Source organism: Delphinapterus leucas, chromosome 4 (genome assembly GCF_059928025.1).
Source record: "Delphinapterus leucas isolate spDelLeu-1000000601 "Yukka" chromosome 4, BTC_Dleu_Yukka2, whole genome shotgun sequence".
Classification (NCBI taxonomy): domain Eukaryota; kingdom Metazoa; phylum Chordata; class Mammalia; order Artiodactyla; family Monodontidae; genus Delphinapterus; species Delphinapterus leucas.
Window position 1 is genome coordinate 2,676,462 of NC_143132.1, and position 6,650 is coordinate 2,683,111.

The 6,650-nt window shown below is 61.6% G+C and overlaps 1 long non-coding RNA gene across 3 annotated transcripts; it reads left to right on the plus strand.

Annotated features, from left to right (window-relative positions):
- LOC149749253 (uncharacterized) lies at window positions 1–4,583 on the plus strand. Of its 3 annotated transcripts, XR_016392933.1 has the most exons (3): window positions 15–2,468; window positions 3,715–4,080; window positions 4,147–4,583. It is a non-coding gene; the product is annotated as an uncharacterized LOC149749253 (long non-coding RNA). The 3 variants fall into 3 exon arrangements; XR_016392932.1 differs by having other exon boundaries at window positions 1–4,080; XR_016392934.1 differs by having other exon boundaries at window positions 1–4,080; window positions 4,282–4,583.
- Window positions 4,584–6,650: the final 2,067 nt, after the last annotated feature.

Below are 6,650 nucleotides of genomic sequence, written 5' to 3' on the forward strand. Positions count from 1 at the left end.
GGGGTGTGGGAGGTGGAGGGGGGAGGCGTCCCCACTTGGTGCCTAACTGGTCATGTGACCTGGGGTCCAGCAAAAGCCTTGTCTGCACCTCAGTGTCCCCATCTGAGAAGTGGGTCCACGAATGCCTTCTACGACCCAAGGAATGAAACAAACTGCATGAACAGAGAGAAGGGTATGGGAGGGGCCAGGAGGGCCCGGGGGCTGGTGAGCTGGCCACCAGGGACAGCACTTGTTCGCAAAGGAAAGTGTGGACGCCTTGTGACCAGCGGTCAGGCAAGAAGCAGCACGAGGAGGGTGGAGACTGCTTGCGGACCCCTCTCCCCCGCCAATGACCCTGAAGCCCGCAGGCCCCTCTGCCCTGAGTGTCCTGGTTTTCGCCTGCCCGTCACCACCCTGTGTGCTCAGAGGCTCACGGGAAAGCGTGCCTTTTAGAATGAGAAATTCAGTTCATTTGTTGTTTCAGTTAAAAAATCTTGTAAATGTAAAAATGATCCTTTACCTTTTTTTTTTTTTTTTAGTGGTACGCGGGCCTCTCACTGTTGTGGCCTCTCCCGCTGCGGAGCACAGGCTTCGGACGCGCAGCCTCAGTGGCCATGGCTCACGGGCCCAGCCGCTCCGCGGCATGTGGGATCTTCCCGGACCAGGGCACGAACCCATGTCCCCTGCATCGGCAGGTGGACTCTCAACCACTGCGCCACCAGGGAAGCCCCGATCCTTCACTTTTTTCCTTTGAGAAAGGACTTTTGGGTTCTCCCATTTAAGACACACTCAGGAGATTTAAAGAATGAGAGTTCAGATTCACTCGGTCGTATCCTCCTGTGGTTTCGAGACTCTCAAGGCTAAGTCTAAACTCGGAACTACAAAATCTGGGCGGATTCTGAGAGAACACGGCCCGCTCTGGGACAGAGGTTTTTTTCGTGGGAAGGAAGCGCTAGGCGACAGGGCACTGGATGCAGCTTTCAGGGAGACAGGACCTGGGATGTCCTCGCTGCTTCCTGGGCTTGCTGGTTCTCACGGGCACTTCCCAAGGCCCCTTTGGGGTCCGGCTCCAGGCCGTGGCCTTCCTGACGGACTTCGTACAGTCATCGGTCTCAGATGCTTCGGTTTGAAAGGGAAAAAAAAACCCCAAACTAAAGTAAGCCCGAATGGGCCTCTCAGGGCTCCCTGGGGTGGGTAGTGTTCTCCCTGGAGGCCTCACCCTCAGTGTTTGTGGGGCTTAGGCCTTCCTGGCAGCTGCCTTGTCTGTGGAGGGTGAGCGGAGGGCCAGGGAGAGGACCTCTCCTCCCCAGACGGCCCACGGCGGTGACCCTGGACAGCCCTGCTTCCGTCCCCCTCCATGCTCCCCCGACAGTGGGGTCACTGATTGAGCCCCATCCCTGCTTCTGTCCAGTTGGCTTCTTCTAGACATGGCCACAGGAAAACGCAGCTGAGAACCCTGCATTCACATGATCTGCTCTCTGCCCGGCCTCCGCGGCCCAGGCAGTGTTCCTGTTTCCCTGTTTTTTCCTCAGCCCCCTCCCTTCTAGATTTCTTCCTTCCTCCCTCCCTCCCTTCTTTTCTTTCTTTTGTCAAGCCTCGTGGCTTGCGGGATCTTAGTTCCCCAACCAGGGGTTGAACCCCATACCCTGCATTGGAAGCGCGGAGTCCTAACCCGTGGACCGCCAGGGAGGTCCCTCCCCTCCAGATTTCTGAGCAACTGTGACCTCCGCAGGTGAGGACGAGGGTGAGAGCTCCAGGCCACGGTCTTGAGGGCTGACCCGGCTGGCCACAGCTTTCCTCGGACCCTGTCATCCCTCCGTCACCATGCTCTCCTGCCCCTCGCTCGGCTTGGAGGGGCAACAGTTTGGCCACAAGCCCTGTTCTGTGGCCGGCACAGCCAGGGCTCCAATGGGGCCAAGTCCACGGTCACCAAGGTGGGGTCTCGGGGTAAGTGGTGGGGGGGGATCCTGCCCTGAATAGCTGGCATCGCATGGAGCCCCCAAGCCCCCATCTTCTCGGGGTGGAGCTGGCATCCCCCAAACCAAGGAACCCAAGACAGCCAGTGAACACCGGAGGCTAAAGAGAGCCTGGGGCACGTTCTCCGTCACAGCCTCAGAAGGACCAGCCCAGCCGCCCGGGGATCTCGGACTCCGGTCTCCAGACTGAGAGAGACCCACTGTCTGTCGTTTAAGCCGCCGGGTCTGGGGGTTTGTCTCGGTGGCCCCGGGACCCTTGTGCCATGCCCTACCCCCAGCCTCCTCTTCCAGGGATCCTGCCCGGGGCCCACAGCCAGACGGTGTCCCCAGGGCCCAACACTCAGGCTATCAGTTCTCCACGGGAACCTGCCTCGGGACCTCGGGCCCACGGACGTGCCACTGTGCTACTCCCACGTGGGCTGAGTGATCAGCGGATACCGGGCTCGAGGGGTGACCCTCAAGGGCCGCGTGTCCCCTGCTGGGAGGCCCTGATGGAAGAATTGCCGCCAACGGGTGAGCTCGTGGAGGAGGCCGTCGGAGACGCTACGAACACCTCTTGTCTGGCCACAGTGGCCTGACCTGCAAGGTTCCCAGGGAGGCTTTGCATTTCTTCTAATGCGCTGGGACGTCTGGCAAGATGGGAACCCCCCTCGACCCCTCGACTCCCCTCTGCTGAGCTGACATCTTGGGTCGGCCCTGTAGCTTGTGTCCACCTCCGAGCCCCTAAGAGAGGTCATTGGCTGGCAGACCATCAGGCTCTTGGGGGGGTCCCCGCAGCCCCAAAGCTTGCGGAGGCTCTGCAGGGGGTGGGTCCCCCGGGCTTTCTGGAGCAGCAGGTTCTCTCCCCACCTCCGTCCAGCTGTACAGTAGGCATAAGGGAGCCAGGAAGGTGTGGAGCCCTGAGTGTGGCCTAAAGCGCAGGCCCCAGACCCACGGGCAGACGGCAAAGAAGGGGAGGACGTGGGCGCCGGGAGTACCCTCGTGCAGGGCGGAGCAGGCAGGGAAGCGGCTGGCTCCTGGGGACCTTCATTCCGCGGGGTTGGGGGGCGGTGAGCTGGGTGTGGGGGGCTGGAGGGGTCCTCTGGACAGATGGATGGGCGGAGGTCTTTGAACGCCACTGGGCCGCTCGGCAGGCCCCCAGTGCTGACAGTGATGGACCCGGGGTGGGGGTGGGGGACGTCACTCCTCCCATCTTGATGTGAATCCGAATGCCTGGCACCCATCCCCCCACTGCAGGGGTATGGGTCAGCCCGGGGAGCAAATGCTCCCCTCAGTGGGAGCCGGGGGTCACGAAAGTCACAGAGGGGGCCGAGAACAAGCGGTGGAGACCAGACACAGGAAGGGGAGCAGCCTCACCAAGGTCTCAGGGCTCGGGAGACACCGGGGTGCAGCCCTGTCCCTCCGCATATGAGGGGACCTTGCTGTCACCATCACGGTGACCCTTCATGAGCCCTCACTGTGTGCTGAGGCCCCATGCTGAGGGTCCTGAGCTCTGCCCGGGGACACAGCCCTCAAATGGCCTCTTCCGGAAGCCGTGCCGGGGAGCTCACGGAGGGGGTGGACCTGGATGCGGGTATTTTGAACTCTTCCTTGGGACTGGGGGTGCCAAGCTCACATAAGGGACCCACTTTCCATTTTCCTTAAGCCCCTGGGCGCCCAGGGTGTCCTTGCCACGCGTGGACCTCGCTGCTGGGATGGAGGCCCCTGACAGCCAGCCCGGGCCGGGGGGCTGGTCCCAGCATTACCTCTTCTCCCCCAGGAGGACCCAGGTGCAGCCCCTCTGCACCCCTGGCATACAGAGGGTGGCACCGTCAGTCAGGATTCCGTGGTTTATCACCCAAACTGGAACGCCTTGAGAGAGGAAGGGGCTGTGGACATCAGGACCACCAGGGCGTGAAAGCAGGCATGGCCCCGCTGCTCCCTCCGCTTCACCCCTCCTGGTGGACCTGGCCCATTCCCTGCCATGTAATCCCGGCTGCTGCAGGGGTGCCTCTCAAGGCCGGCCCCCCTCAGACTGGTGACACCTGGGTCTGCTCTGCCTGGAGCCCTTGAGATGCATCCCCTGCCTTTGCCAGCTAGAATCTTCCGCGATTTCAGAAGTGTTTCCCTGTACCGGGGAGCGGAGGTGAGTCTTAAGCGGGGGGGCAGGTTGGTAAACTGCTGAAGCTGACGGAGCTGTACGCTCCCTTAGTGCCGGGGACGCTTCCCAGAGCCAAGGTCAGCCCCCAGCCAAGCTCTGAGTGCTCGGAGGAGGCGGCTTCCAGCAGCTCCTTAGGCTGTGCAGACCCGGCATGCGTGGGGACCGGCGTGACCCTTCTCACCGCAGATGGCTCCAGGGAGACTGCGTCGTGGCAGGTGATTGAGCCCAGAGCTGACGACAAGGCTGGCATAACCAGGCCATGTTTGACCACTCGAGGAGCCCCAGGCTGCCTGGAAAGCCCTGATTTAGAAAGTCATCCGACCCGTGGGAAGATAAGCCCAGGCTGGCCTCTCTTCCCGCACGCAAGGCGCTCATCAAGTGGCCCTAGCTCCCAGGGGGTCTGCGATCAGAACACAGACACTGGGGCTGTGAACGCAGAGAAAGCCCCAAGCGGTTCTATTAAAGATGAGGCTTCGTCTGCCCAGGAATCAGGCGGGTCAGTTTCGTGTCATTCAGTGACCCCCATCACCACCACCGATTCAGTTCTTCTGTTCCTGAACCTCATACAAACGTCATTTCCCTGTCTGTCAATCTGTCAAAGGAGGTCACCCCTGACCTACTGGCACGACGTAAATGCTTGGCGTGGCCTCATTTAAATTTCACTCCAGCTTGGAGGTGGGCACCACTGTTTCTCCAGTTTTGCAGGTGGTGAGACTGAGTCTCAGAGGCCAGAGCCGTGCGGGGTCTCAGCTGGTGGGTGCACAGCAGAACTTCTGGCTGATCTGGGCACCCCCATGGGGACAGGGCCTGGGGGGGTGGGGTCCTTCACACCTGGCCCCTCTCTTGCATAATCCCTCGGGCATCCCAGGACTTTCCTGCCTCCCAGTACTCTCCCTCTGGCGTCACGCTCAGAAGCGCCCCCTCCCCACATCCCTCCTTTGCCCCAGGAACTTCTGCTTGTGCCTGTCACCTTGCCCTGGGAACTTCCTCATTCTCCTGCCCAGGCAGAAGGTCACCAGGGCTCTGGGGGCCTCCCGTGGTCCCGAGTCCACCTCATTGGTCACTGTCCTCCAGGGATTGTGGGCACCCTAAAGGCACAGCTGCACGTCTGGTCCCCGGAGACCTGAGCCGTCAGCACTGCCTGGAACACCACAGGCGCAGCTGACACTTGTCACACGGGGCAGGCCAGCTCTGCCCCTGCTTCAGTGGCGCCGAAGGGGAGGCTCAGAAGCAAGGCCGCCAGGGCTCCGTCCCCCCGACACCCACTTGCTCACTTAAGTCTCTCAGAGAGAATCCCAGAGTAAGACCAGGGGGCTCCCTGGCAGGTCCTGGAGACTCTGCCCCCCAGCTCCACGCCAGCGGTCTTCCAGGTAGGTTCTGACTCTGGCAAAAGCAGACTCCTAGGATGACTTTTTAAAAGACGCGTTTTGAAATCGAGGTGTAACTTACATACCAGAAGAGGCACGATCCCAAGGGTCCAGCTCATGCATTTCACGTGTCTACACGTAGGTAACCACCGTCCCTGCGACGGGGTTGACATCGAGAGCACTCCCAGCACCCCCTGAGAGCCCCTCGTGCTGCCGTGTCCCCTCCCAGTCACTACCCCCAGGGATAACGCTCTCCTTACCTCTGACCTCCATCAGACCCCGTCCTCCCCTTCTTGAACTTCACACAAAGAAGCGCTCCTTCGCGCAGCACCACGACCGCTCACCCACTCCGTGCAGCCCCGGGCAGCGGCTGTATCGCCAGTGACCAGACTGCCACGCCTTTCTCCCTCTGTCAGCGCGGGGGTGGGGGGGGTCCCCGTTTGTGAATAAGCCTGGGGGACCCAGGCTACCCTGAACGCTCCTGCACGCGCCGTTTAGGACGTCACACCGGTGTCCGCTGGCTGTGTAATTAGCAGTGGGACCCCTGGGTCTCGGGGGCCCCGTCTCCAGTGGGGAGTGTGCTCACCACCCCACACCACAGCAGGATGAGGGGCCTCGAGCAACACCACTTGGTACCGTCAGCCTTTTGAGTTTCAGCCTGTCTGGCGGGTGTGTGGGAATGTCGTCTTGTTGGAAATCATCGACCACCCATCCTCAGGCGTAAGAGGAGCTTGGTGGCGAGGTTTTCCAGAGCGTTCCTTCGGTGCGGGGCGGCTGGCCTGGAGGTGGTATTCCTGCATGGCCAGGGCAGGGAGGGGCCGAGCCCCAGAGCGGCCCCCCACCCTCCCTCCGGGGTCACCTGTGGTCAGGAGGGGGTGGCCAGACCCGGGCCCGGGCCTTGCAGGCGGTAGTGCCCGAGTGGCCGGGTGTCCGGAGGGGGAAGACTTTGGGGACAGTGTGGGTTCCCCACGAAGGTGGCAGCCGCCCACCGTCAGCTCCAGTGAGTGGTGGCCACGTGCCAAGAGGGCCTCAGACGAGCTCGGAAGATGCAGAAACCACCGCGGACGGGATGCTTCCCGACAGCCAAGTGTTTGTGTGTGAGTCTCACAGGGCCGTTGTAACAAGTACCACAAACTGGAGACTTAAAGCACGAGAAAGTATTCTCTCCCAGTTCTGGGGGCTGCGAGT